Source organism: Buteo buteo, chromosome Z, assembly GCF_964188355.1.
Source record: "Buteo buteo chromosome Z, bButBut1.hap1.1, whole genome shotgun sequence".
Lineage (NCBI taxonomy): Eukaryota > Metazoa > Chordata > Aves > Accipitriformes > Accipitridae > Buteo > Buteo buteo.
In genome coordinates, this window is record NC_134204.1 from 32,394,467 (window position 1) to 32,409,079 (window position 14,613).

A 14,613-nucleotide genomic window follows, 5' to 3' on the forward strand; every position below is an offset into this window, starting at 1 on the left:
CAGCGGTCCCCAGCGAGGTTTCCCCCACGGTTTATATACTGGACATGATGTCATATGGTGTGGCATATCCCTTTGGCCACTTTGGGTCAGCTGCCCTGGCTGTGTCCCCTCCCAACTTCTTGTGTCCTTCCAGCCTTCTTGCTGGCCGGGCATGAGAAGCTGAAAAATCCTTGACTTAGTATAAACACTAGGAAACAACCAAAACCATCAGTGTGTTATCAACATTCTTCTCACACTAAATCCAAACCCTAACACTATACCAGCTGCTAGAAAGAAAATTAACTTTTTCTCAGCTGAAACCAGGACACAGGCTACTATTCAAGAGCAGTCACTTTATAAACCTTTCTTTCTCAATCTACTATTCCTTAAAGTCACGATAAGTACTCATAATGTTAAACACATTGCAACAAGCAAAACAAAACAAATCATGCATGTAACAGTACAGACTAACTCCGTGCTTATGCAAGATTTTTTCTGCAGAAACTCAACAGAAAGAAAGGTTTTAACAGTTTAAATTACCACTTCTGCTGCCTTTTCTAAGAACATTACTAGCCATCATCAGTGTTTTCAAAAGTCTCTAGCAGATCAAGTGAGGAATTCCTACCAAATGATCTCTTAATGGCCATGCTTATTTTAAGTGTCAATCCAGATAACACTTTACCTTTCTAATCATGAAATTATCTTAAAATGCAGGGGCACAAGAGGTGCAGTGCCTCTTTCAGTTTAGCTGTATCTAATTCAATATTGAAGATCATCTGAATTTCTACCAATAATTCTTTGGAGGGTTTTAGAGATATATATAGAGATATATATAGATATATAGATATAGAGATATAGATATATAGATATAGGTAGAAAGACATATAAATATAATTTCCCACCACTGATACTTAAATATGTAAATGAAAACAGATTGCAAACATATTTCTATGCATATTTTATACATATGCTTGTTATCAAATAAAACATTTTAGTCCGTAGATAATAAAAGGTAAAATATGCAGTTGTTCCTACTTTTGGGTTTGTACTGCAAACATTGCTACCTTCTAATTTGAGACATCTTTATCACAGTTTTTTCTTTTCAAGAAATGTTTAATCTGTGACATGATTCTTTGCTCTAAAATAAGATTTAAAAAGCACCATGGCTGTCATTACATAAAGAACAATACAGATGTTTACCTAGTATATCAAACCAGGAATTACTTAATTTTATTCCCAAACTTACTATTTAAGTGAAGTAGCAATATGTCATACTTCTTTCACAAAAAATTACCGGTTGCTACCAGTGGGAAGAAAATTACTTCTCACCAGTGTCCCTGCATATGCCAGTATTTACTGAGTGAGGACTGAATTGCCACCTGTTTGGTTTTTTGATCCCTTTATACAAGTAAAATTTAAGAGCTCAATGAATTGCATGTAATATGTACCCAGGAAACAGTTTTCATGTCTCTAAACCTAATAGAATAGTTTCATGACATGTTCTTTTGATACCCAAGCATCAGAATATGCAGTAGGATAGGCAATGTTGTGTTGAGGGTGGATAGCCAGCCAACTACATAATGCAGCCGCTATTGCCAAAGAGCCAGGAGCCATTTTTGCAGTCTTTACCCACTATTATTTTTTCACTGACCACAGCTGGATCATAAAATAAAATACACATTAGTACATGAGATAATACAGTTGATGTGGTGGATTTCTCGTGGATCACAATGGTTTGGATTTAGGGCTGCCATCCTCCACAAAAGACTGGGTAACATCACACCAGATGGCACAGTATCATGTTGGTTCTTTAGGACCTGTAGTCAAGCTTCCTCAATGAGATGTTTGCTATGTAAACACCTTAATGTTAGATTAATATATATTCAAGCTTTTAAGCTTACCTTTAACTGACAGTCCCTTATTTAACTGACCATCCCTGGGTGACAGTCTTTTAGTTGTTCTGAAGTCAGAAGTATGCCTGCACATCGATTAGAGCTGACACTTTGTGAAATTTCAAATCTTGTTTGTTTTCAGTTATTTGATAAACTAGAACTACAGTGAAACTGAACTGTGCTTCCTCCCAAGGAAGCGTTTTACTCACATACATATCCATGCCTTTGGCATCTTCAGGGTGCAGCTTTCATTTTAGTTGTGTTCAAATCTCTCCCCACAGTTGTGGTGTTGGAAATATAATCCTTAACAAATCCACTATGTTCCACACTTGCTAAGTCAATAGGGCAGACCTAGAATAATCTACAACTCCATATCAGAAATCTCAAAGTATATTTCATGTCTCAAAGTAATGATCATTAAATATTGGTACAACCAATTGTGTGGAATCATATGCATTCCTCCTCTTCAAAGTGAATGTAGCAAGCAAAACTATTTAAGCTCTGTATACATTTCTTGGATATACACATACAGATGCAGGCAGATATATAACATACTGCCTTTCCTATTGATGTTTAAATATTCAAATACACGTTTCTTTTTCTTATCAAATAAATTATTAGTATGATTGTTTTGACAAGGGAGAATGACACAGAGAGGTCTGATAAGGAAGTACAGGGCTGTGAAGAAAGGAAGGAAAGGAGAACAAAAATAAGTTAAAAAAATCCCTAAGACTTTGGAAGAAGAGACACGCGGAAAATAGGAAAATCTAAGTATTCTTGATTATTAGCCTTGCAGCAAAGTCCTTCCAACCCCATTTCTTGCTTGGGCAAATGGCTGAAGGAAGCAAGTGTCTGAAGGTTTTTAAGGTACTAGGTGTTAGTGTGGTTTCTCCATTTTCTCTGCCAGGGAGCAGCAAGGGCCTGCTGTTCCCTCAGACCTGGTGCTCCAGGAGTAAAAGGTGACTCCAGAGCAGGCAGGGTTGTCCCTGGCATGGGGACACATGGTCCCACAGGGTCTGGTCATAGCAGGGTGAGCCAGGTGCTGGTAGCAGGGTCCCTTGGCAGTCCCAGGCAAGTGATGAACCAGGTCCATCCAGGGACTCCAGACAGGAGCAAAAGGAGTCGAGGCCAGAGATAGACTAGAGACAAGGTTTCAGCTTGAATCTGAAGTCCATTCAGCCCGCAGGGCTAGGAACAGTGGACAATGGGCATCCATGGGACCCATCTAGGAGACAAGCTAGCTATCAGGTAGGTTTGAGGTACATCCAGACAGCAGGGTCAGGCTTGTCTGGAGAGCAGCACTCCAGCAAGATAGCTGAGGGCCTGGGGCTGAGGTGAAGTGGAGACCTGGGGCTCATGGGCAGGGTGTGTGTGCCCTGGGTGAAGCTGGTCAGGGCCAGTAGGTCCTACAGGTGCATTTGGGGCCCTGACTTCTTCCTGTAACAACTGAAACAACTGTGTGGTTAGGTAGGGACTCTCTGTAGGCTGGCTTTGCCCACAGGCTTTAGATTATTTTAAAAACTCCTGAAGGATTCCAGTCCTCTGGCCAAAAAAGTCTCTTAACCCTTCAACACAAGTCAAACCTTTTTTCTGCTCCACCTCCTTTCATGTTTGGAGTTGCGGATATCCACAGAGGAGATAAAGGGAATTAACTCCAAACATCACTGGTTTGTTGTCCATCTGCCACCTTGCTCCCTCATGCTGTGACTGACTGAACTGACAGACATCTCTGTGACATGGCCAAGCAGGGCAGCTGTTGCTTCATCTCCATGGCAAACACCTCGCTTTCCTGAAAACTGTAGGATTACAATCAAATATGTGTTTTGGGTTGTTTTTTTTTCCTTGTTATCACTGCCATTTCTAACAGATATATTTGTCAAAATCTACTGTTGATTCTTACAAACGCCTACCACTGTCCTCTGTAAACCTTCCAAAGGAGAAGGCCAAGAGGACCTACACCGGATTTCATACAAAGTCAGAATTATTTGCTGCTGAGTGGGTGATTTTCTAGTCTTTCTTTTTGTCACTTGCTCTTTTTCAACTTGGTTCAAAGGTAAGCTTGATATGCAAATTCAGTTACTTAATACTGGATACGTTAAGCCTCTTATCGTGTTATTCGTGTCCATTGGCTTTTAGACATTGAATATAGCTATATGATTAGACCATTGCCTATGCAAATACTTTATATCAGTAGATGTTATCTATTATGAATACCTATGTAATAGACATAGCATTGCAAGAATTTCTCTTGCCCAATCTAGTTTTATTAGGCAATAAAAAGTTCTCTCTGGCACAGAGAGAACTGTATACTGCTGACCCTAACAGGTGTATCATGACGACATGGTACTGAGATATTCTTTGGGAAATAAACATCTGTCCTCTCTTATTCTTATCTAGGAGTTAAAGGTATTATGCAACAGAGTGCGCAGATTTTGAAAATTCAGGAAGTCTAAAAGGTTGTTTTTCAGAAGACTCACTTTTGCATATTCATTTGTTATTTTTACATTAGAAACGGAATTATAAACTTTGTTTGTACTTCAGAGAGCACACCAACACAAACTGCTGAGATGACAGCTTCAGCAAAGACTTAACTTTTCTTTCAAAAAAAAGAACTCGGATCCGAGATGTCTGTCTGGATTTTCAGTTCATCACGTGTTAATGAAACCAAACTTTAGCTTGACAAACATTGAATAAAAATCCTCCCCCCTTTGCAAGATCAGGTCACAGCTTCTCATCTTTCAGTGTTTTTTTCTTTTCCAGAGTTTGAACAAGATCCCTTAGCAATAGCAAATGAATTACAAAGCCATTTTCCTCTGCTCTGTTTGAGGTAAAGTTTTAGGAAGTCCTTTTTACAAATCACAGAAGCTCCAGTAAGGCCATACCTCTTTCCCCTTTGCAGCAAAAGGATTTAGGAAGAAGGGATCCTGCAGTTCCTTACACTGCAAAGCTTCTAGGGGAGTTTCTAAGTTCTCATCTGCTTAAAGAGGACTGCTGCTTCCAGAGCTGTAATGATTTCTGATTTTAAGAGATTGCTTAAACCAGTTCTGCAAATGCAATAAGCGATTTCATCAAAACATACTTTCTATCGGGTTCTAAGTGGCCTATAATCAGTTATGGCATTTGTTCTATCACAGCCTAACTATACCTACATATACACAGATTTGCCCGTATAACTGTAGATGAAGTTTAATTTTTTGATTGAATAAATCTAAGATTTCATTATACCAAGTTCAGCCTAAAAAGGGGAATGCTTTTCTTGGCTGAATAAGTTTAGCTGGCCCTCTAAATGATCACAGAAGATGAATGTCGCAGTCCGTACAAGGTAGGAAGCAGGACTGCACAACCAGGGTAGGGGAGTGAAAGAAATGCAACTGGTTCTTCTGAAAACCACCCAGCAACTGCTAAGGTTGGTTCAGCTATCTCCCTGAAGTATGCTTGCAATCGATTAGAGTATCTGACATTTTACAAACTCCTAATGAACGCAGGTATGCGAGCCGTTAAACATAGACTAAGTTTGAATCAGCACTGAAGAATCTGGCTCTGAAATCAAAACTGAATAAATACTTTAATGTTACATAATGTCTTAGTTATATGTTAACTTAGAAAAAGCTTGAAATGTTGCAATGGCCTAGTTCTGGTATTACATATCTTTTTGCGGCTTCTGTTAAAAAAATGCAAAGTAAAACTACCAAACACTGCTAGAATATAAGCTTTTAAAGGGATCAGTTCACATACACTTACTAGAGGCTTAGGACTCAGACATACCTTCTCTAAACATCCCAGCTACAGCAAGCATGCTTTACCTTGGGATGGGATGATCTGACCATGACTTGCCATTCACTTATGCTCCCTGAATCCCTCAGGGATTTCACATGATTTGTACAGCCGTGATTCTGCAGCTCTGGCCAAAAAGCCATGCAATAATGTTGGTTCGGTGCAGTGCTACATTAGCATACTTTGCCTCTGAACAGGACTCTTTAACATGATAATGAGCCTCAACTGATTCAGAAATTTGTTATTTAGTGCAGTATGGTGAGGCAAAATCCTGATTCAGGTGGAGAAGGAACAATGCTCAGACTTTGAAGAGCGACTGAAAAGGCAGACTGCAGCAAGAAGCTGAAAAATGCAGCTTGGTATATCTACTTTACAGATCAGTCATTAGGAAATGCTGGTTACTGTCAGCATGGTTTATGTGGAAGGAGGGTGGTGAAGAAAGAAATTGGTGAGAGTAGAAATTGAGGCAGGACTGACCAGTGGTGAAGAATAAGAGAAAAGAACTGAGGGGAAGTTCGGAATAATAGCACTGAGGAAAAAAAAGTCAAATAACTACCTATTTGCCTAATAAGGTGTGTGTCCTAGGAAGACAACAGTGACTTTAAATATTCTACAAATATATTCTAATGCAAATGTCTATGGACTAGATTAAACCTGTAAAGGAAATCCTAAATCTTCATTCATTTCATGATTTTCCATGTTTCATTTTGTTTGGATGTAAAATATAGCAGATAGATCATAATCTGTAATTAAAACAGCATGGCAGTATACAAGGATGTGTGAAGATGAGAAATCTCAGATGCTACTAACAATTCCTTTGCTGTATTTTAACATAATGATGACATAGAAAGGACCCACTATCTCATATAATTTTCTCATTACAGCCATTCTCTCAATGAATGACATGACAAAATGTTAACTAATAGATGAGCAGAAACAAGGGGGAGTTGAAATTTCCATAGTACTAACATCTGAAAACTATATAGTTTTATATTACACCTGCTCTTATAGAACACTATACCTGTTACCCATGGATTAATCTGAAATGTGTATCTTGATTTTCCAATGGACACTGAGTTAATTAAGATCAGTCTGTTAATTTGTTACTGTAGAGATGAGAACGTTAGAGATCACCATCTTCTAACAGTGCTAATATATTAGACTGCCTAAGTGTAAATATTTAAAATGTATCTTCTCTGTGCTTATGTTTACCAATTGCAAAATGGCATTATGCAACTCTGTCTTTGGCAATCTTTTTAAAAAGCTGAAATAAATAATAGGATCAACTCACCTTTACTTTTCAGTTGATTAAAGTTAACGTAAACCACAAACAGGGCCTCTGACAATTTTGCATAGGGAAAGAGCACAATCACATTTCCTCATCTGAATGACAACTGCTTTTTAAAACAGTGTGCCACCACAGTAACCTCTGCCATGTGATCATAAGGAGCTTCCAGAAACAAAAAACCATGATCCTCCTTACTGCTTCAACAGGACACTTGCCCTCTGTTCATCAACATCAACTCTAGGATATAATTAAAACAGAAATATGTCTTTCCAAAGAAACAGTCTAGGCTCATTTGTAGGAAAAACACCTGGCAAGGAGCATTGATTAATACAGTCTGTACCTTCTTGCCTAAGCAATTTTTAATCAAGGTAAGCAATATGCACTGTTAAATGGGACTTAGTACTCAGAAGCTCTTAAAGTAATAAAATGCAATACTGGCAATGAAATACAAAGACTAGATTCTTTCTGCTTCCTTGGTCATATCTCATTGTATAAACTCCTTTAGTCATCTATGAAATAACCAAAGAATTAAACTCAGGTCACCCATTATTAAGAAGCAGCTAGCAGAATCTGAAAAATTACCTTCCATTTTAAATTTCTGACCAGTACCAAGTAACACGTGTCATATTTCTCTAAGAACTTTTTTTTATAAACTAGCCTGAACATTTCAGTAATGACTAAGCAGAAAATAATAGAAGAAATGAAATGGACAATGGATGACGAGACCTGAAATAATTGCACAGAGTTAAGAGACTTTAAAGCAGTATAATGATCTGCAGAGCAAGAGTAATTGACCATGAAAATGTATATAAGTAAAATTTATGAACACAACAATTAAATATTCAATAAAATATATGGTTGTCCAGTGAAAAATAGAAAATTTACAACAGTCTGTTTACCTACAAAAATCTGAGAATCACAGCTCTAAGGGTTCTGTTTCTTTCTAAAATAACTTTACTCGTCTGAGGTTTTAGTCCCATTCAGAAGTCAATGCAGCTACATCCTTGATAAGAACACAAAACTTTTAATGACTCTCCCTGTGGGTACCTTAGGCCATTTGCATAAATTTATTTGCTGTCCTGTAAAATATGATATAAATTATTCACTAGCAAATAATGTAAATCTGGTATTTCTTTTTCCAGTTCTCATGAGTAAGATTCTTTGTAATCTTTTTGCTTAAGAAAGACCCACTAGAGGCCAACATACTGTCAGTCATATCACTGAATTTAATGAGGAACTTGACACTCATAGCAAGAAGTAAAAAGTTAATGTAAAATCTAATCTCCCTTGTCTCCCTCCATCCCCGTCCCCCCATGTCCGTCCCTGCCCCACTGATGATCCAGTCATATTTCACTATATGCTTCTCTGCCCTGCAGAACTTGGTGAACTTGTTTCGATAGTGGATTTAGAAGCAGAACGCTGTTGGGTTGTAAACTACTTCCTGCACCCTTCTTACAGATTGAATAAATCCTAACCCTCTTCATGATCCTTGCCTTCTGATAAATCTTAGTATTCTTCTTTGCCAGTTTTAGAGGGCTTCAGGGTGCTAAAGGGCCATGGAAAGGCCATTGGGATGGAGTGAAAGAGGGGTTTTTGTGGGACTTTTTTGTGACAGCTTCCCTAGTAAGTAAATATTATCAGCATGTGCTTGGGCTTGTGAAAGAACAAAATGTTAAATTTGAGTGTCACTTTGGATTGATTCAGAGATATATACAAATAGTTCACAGGGCAGTAATGAATACCATGCCAGTTTTAAAAATAACAGTAAACAGTGTGAAAAACATTTGTTTCATAGGTGTTTTTAGAAATAGCAACAATGAAAAGCACTATTTTAATGCTTGCTGTCTTTCACACTCGGTCAATTTTGTTCTGAAATGTGGCCAATATTTTCCTGTTTTGGTTTATCCAGGACTGTTGAATGACCCCAATTTTTAGTTAAATAGATACAGAATGGGTATTTAGTAGGGGGTACAGATATTTCTATTTATTAGCAAAATACCTTTCTTTTACCTCTCTACTCCACAACAGTCTCTGAAAATGAAATTGTTACCATACTATCTTCCATAGCTCAGATGCTTTTTCCAAAGACTCATATTCTATTTTAACAGTCATTTCACTCACATATTAATTGAAGTACAGTACACTATACTGCTGCTTTTTACTTTATATGGAATAGAATATTTTTCTCTTTGTAGATAGTTACCAACATATTCCTCCCCCCCCCCCGCCCCGGCCCCAATAAAAAATAAGCTCCCCTCCCATGATGGTCTCATGTGCCAAGTACAACTTGTTTGCCATGCCTTTATACCTTTACATTCTGTAATGGACACGGTTATGTTGTCCTAACTCTCTTTAGCTCTCTAGATCAGCCAAGCAGTCGTATGGTTTGTGCTAGAGCCCAATGCAACAGAATTGTTCCCAGTTTCTCACAACCCAAGAGAGGCTGCTATCAGAGTATGCAGTTGTCTAACTATGCAAGATTAAACCTTTTCCGTAAGGGTGACATTTTCTTCCACCAGTGTTCATAACTTTTGGTAAAACTTACATGCCTATGAAATGGACTTCATTATTAAAATTTGAAGTTTGTTGAGCTTCAGATGACAAAAAATAAACAGGCAGAAAAAGTATTAAAAATAGCCATGAGTTACAAACAGATAATGGGAAGAGGTGAAGAAATCAACTAGGCAAGAAAGAGATTTAGTATTTGTACATTTCTACCCAGAATAACAGGAAGGATACTGAAAAGATTTTTCAAATCCTTCTTCCTTCTGGCATAAACTCTGTCAAACAGGGAAGTTACTTGCTGTAACAACCTTTTCCTATAATTAGTGCTTTTGTGCAGGAATAGCAGATTGGTGCTCCATCCTCCAAACTCTGTTCAGGCTTGTGATCAGCAGACACACCACATGGCAGCAGGCAGGATCCTAGAAATCAGATGATTTCAAAAACTTGCCTTCCATGCTTGATCTGGGAAAATGAATGTACTAGCGCATTTCAGAGAGTCTAGCTTCTACAAATTATAATTATCCTTGTCTTAGTTCTTTCTTTCTTTTTTCCTCTTACATACCTTTCCTTTTTCTGCTTCTTTTGATTTCTCTGTTCTGCTCTCCTCTCTCCATTTCCCTTTTGTTTTCTTCAAAGTTGTCTTTTAGAGCAGCTTTCTCCTTGCTTTTTTATATCCTTTGCTTAATCACATTTATCTTCTTTCCTCCTTCTTATAGGTAGAAACACCAGCCTGAGACCTCACTAGGCACAACTGTGCACTCTTTATTTACATTTTGTCTTCTGTTTTTATACGTCTTTACACATAAACTACTTACTAGCTCCCATTTTTATATTCTAACCCTGTGGATCAAAATAATGGCACTGATTAAGCCACCTTCTTCAAAACCATGGGCATGGATTTTAATGCACATGGGTCTCTATAGAAATAACTATAATCTTTGCTTTTAAAACCCCCTTATTTAATAAGCAATACCTAGCAAGACTAGTTATGATTACTCTGTTCATCTTCTGTTACTTGTGTTACGAGATTTCACTAGCACTTTGTTATTTGAGAAAACTAGCTTTAGTGTCCTACTGTACCATAATACTGTACTGATACATAATTCAGCATTACAAATTTTTTTGAAGAAGTCAGCTGTAAGTTATTTGTTGATGAGACATGAATAGTCTTACCTCTAGCACTGCAGTATCTCACTATTGTCAAGAAAGAGGAAACTTTACCTTTCCTTCTCTTTTTTCCACCTCTTCTTCTCCTGTTCTTGTTTGTGAATTTCCTCCTCCTTCCTTGGATGATAAACCATTTTATCTTGCTAATTGTTCTGGAAACCATCTTTCTTTCTCTGGATTAGTTTTCTGCTTAGTTAATGAGTTTGATCAGCTAACAAAGAAGTCTAGTGAGTGGTGCGAGTGTCTCAAAGGGGAAGGAGTAGCAACAAGCTGTTAGATCCACACACATTATCCATTGAAATTGCAGTCTTAGTGTTAGGATTTCCATATACTATAAAACTTATATAGAGTAGTAACCTAAATTGCCTGAAGTGTCTCTCAATAGTTTTGGCTGGAGCAGGGAAAATGGACTTTATTGTACAGGAATTTTTATTTTGCCAGAGTGAGACCCTCAATCACTTGAATTTCATTCTTTGTAAAACCATCTGTAAATTAACCTGAAAACTCTTACTTAGAAGATATATGAAAACAAGTATGATTCATTCAAGAATTAATTTTTTTTTCAGCATTCCTCCTACTCCAGAAGGAAGAGAAATATATAAGGCAGGTTCATGCCAACACACTGGAGTACACTGTTTCACAGCTTCATAAACTGTAAACCACATGCCTTGCCATTTGCTCTTACACTGCCAATTAGTGTAGTCTGATGACTACTATACATCTGATGAGTGTCCAGTTGTGACACTCATGAGAGCTGGTTGCCATAGCTGTCAAGACCTAACTTGTATTTCTTTTCACCTTCAAGTAGGGGAATGCAGTCCCTTCTGGAAATGCTGGGGCAAGGTCCTGGAATAATTTGATTAAGGCTTACAAAGCATACTCAATGTTACCAGTGCCTTGTCAGTGTCCCATCTGTTTGTAAGCTTGCCTTCCTTTTTTTTCCTTCTCTATTTTTTTCTGGCTTACCAAGTTCTTTGTGTGGATGCAACTGCAAATAAGCAGCAATGTTGCAGGGTACAGCAACTGTTATTACGTAGGAGTGTTTACAGCAATTTGATGGGGCGCTAAGAATGCTGGGGTTGTAGGATGTTAGGGAAGATGGGAAACTCACAGCAGCTCATTTAATTTCTGTATAAATTCATAGTGTAATCATGTGACATCTCTCTCAGCAAGAACACCAAAAAAGGAAAAGAAAAAAGGTATTTCCATCTGCAGCTGGATACAGTTAGCAGTACTTTTTCTAAAGAATGTAGGAATTCCCAGAATGCCTTTTAAACTAGAAAGCAGAGAAGCACAGCCTACAAGTATAACAGGACTTAGCTTCCTTTTATCCAGTTGTGGTTGTAGAGTGTGACACTCTTTTCATTAGTCAACAGTATTTCCCATATTGTTCAGGCAGTTTACCTCTGATTTGAAGAGAATTGATTCAGGAAAGTGTTATTTTAAAATTTATTTTTAAACTTTGTAAAAAGAGTTTAAGAGACAAACAAATGAAAAGTTGTACCAATAAAAGGATGCAGAGAAGAAAAAATGGACAATGAGAACCACATAACCAGCGACGGCTTGAACTTATCACTATTGAAAATGAGAGATCTCACACACTCTTCTGTTCACACCAGGTGCCTAGTGCTTTTGCGACATCTCTGTGCACTGAAAGGTCCCTTCTGTGTATTGATTCAATCTCCCAATTTATCAGAAAATTATCTTTTTCTTTTAATCACTTTAGCAATAAGCTGAGTCTGCTCAGATGGGGGGTCTAGTAAGGTCCAGAGCTGATGCGAGGTAAGCGATAGAAGAAGCAAGTGTGCAGGGTTGTGTGTGTGGGTGCATGTAAAAGAGAGGCGACCTCATCTCAGTAGGAGCAAGCTGGTGATCTAAGCCGTGTTAGGAGAAATACCCTGTATTCAACACAGACGCCACCCACTGCCCACCACATTTAGGAGGAGATAGCAAAAGATGACACTGAAAAGGCTCAGCTTCTGTTTGGCCATGCCTTTCAAATGCATAGAATGTCACATTTCATTATCAAGCTACATTTTGGAAAGCACAGTATTTGGGTGCAGTCCAACATAAGGACTTGAACGTGTGTTTTAGTCATCTTAGTGCTTTATTCTAATTGGCTTACCACACCAGTGCTACAATTATGTTAGGTGCACAGTTCCCTCCTCACCTTCTTCCCTCAGGTTAATACTCTTCACACTGTTAGTCTTGGGCTGAAAGAGTACTTCAGGATGTTTACTGCAATACCATATACCATTTCCTACATCTGTCACCCTTACTAACATTGTGTGCTTCTCTGTCACTCACTGTTTCCTTCCCTTTTTTCTTCATACTAAAATATCCTGTCAAGTACATTTGAGCATCTATTTGAAGCATGCGCTCTTCTGTACATGCTTTAGCTGTCTGATGTAGCTTTATTTCTAATATTTGTAGACTTTATCACTGTGTAAAATGGTGGGTAAATTTTTCCTTTTTGCTATTCTTTTTAGTATGAGTAAAGCCAATTAATTGCATGGATGTCTGTGGAAGAACAATTTGGCTCAATGCCTTTGACTTTTAGCCGTTAAAAGCCATTCTTTTTTCAGGCATAATGATTAAACCAAAAGAAAGTGATTGCACGGAACACATCAGAAATTGAAAAATGGGGATTAGCTGGCGCCACAGCTCACAAAAGAATTAAGAGACAACATTGTATGACCCAAAGCATTTCACCATCTGTACTTTGCAACACATGGAAGAGCACACTGAAGTGATAAAAGGGACACAAAGAAAAAAGAATAAAAGGCATGTTAACTGTGGTTCAGCTGGAAGAGAATATTGCTTGTAGCAATAGGCTCTGACATCAAATGATGAATTTGCTTCTTTTAAAAACCAAATAAAAGGTATGAGCACAGTAACACTAAATTAGCACTGTGTGCTTTCAAAAACCTCTATAACCAGCTGGCTTACTCATTTTAACTGAAGTTCTAATTTGAGATTCTTGTCCTATGATTAATTCTGTGATATCCAAAGATTTTGATCTGGTTAAAAAAATGAGAAGCTATGCCAGCTGTGCAAGCCCAAATAAAAAGGGTTTGTCCCAGAAAAAAAAAAATTAAAAAAATCTGCATTCTTCATTCTTGTTTGAATATTCATTTTCACCTTGTCATTACCTTGGGATTGTCTTTTATGCATATAAAACTCTCAAAGCTCAGTGAAGTGACATAGGTGATAGAGAGAAAATGGGCAGATACTGTGCTTAAAACTTCTTCTTCTCAAAATCTCTTCTCAGAGGGTAATTCCAGAAGCAATCCAATATTTTGCCAGGATTTTTATTTATATCCATGACAGAGGGACTATCTTCTGTTTTGAATACATCTTACTGGGCAGCAAATGGGAATTTAGAGCTAAGCTGGTACTCTGTCACATCTTGCGCATTTACGTGAAAAGGTAGAAATGCAAGAGAACTAAGCTGATGAAAGACTTTCACTTTTGTGGAACTTATCTTTCTTATCTTTCCTTGCATGACCTCTGGATTGGGGCCGTCACTGATGTCACTCAAGCCAAAAACCTTGGACTGCTGTCTCTTAAAATGTCATCATTACCCTGGACAGATGTTTGAAAGTCCCTTTATGTCATAAAAAAACCAGAACAAAAATCAAGAACTTGCTCTTTGGAAATGTTGTATGTTGATACATGTTGTGTCAATGTCCAGCAGATTAGTATATATAGTCCACCATTGCACAGTGAGGGGGAAAAACAACAATAAAAAACCCCCAAGCTCTGCCCCCCATCCCAACTTAGTGTCATTACAGAAAACCGTCCTATTGCAGTACTAAATTGGCACATGAAGGTTCACAATCTCTTATCAAGATTGGGAGTTCACATGGGAAGGAAGAGTAATGTGATTGAAAAGTAAAGATATGGAATGGGTATACAGAAATAGAATAATAAAAAGCAATCAATGTAAGAAACTGAATTTTTAAAATGCTATGAGAACAGAAAGACCAGAAAAAAAGATTTTCAGGA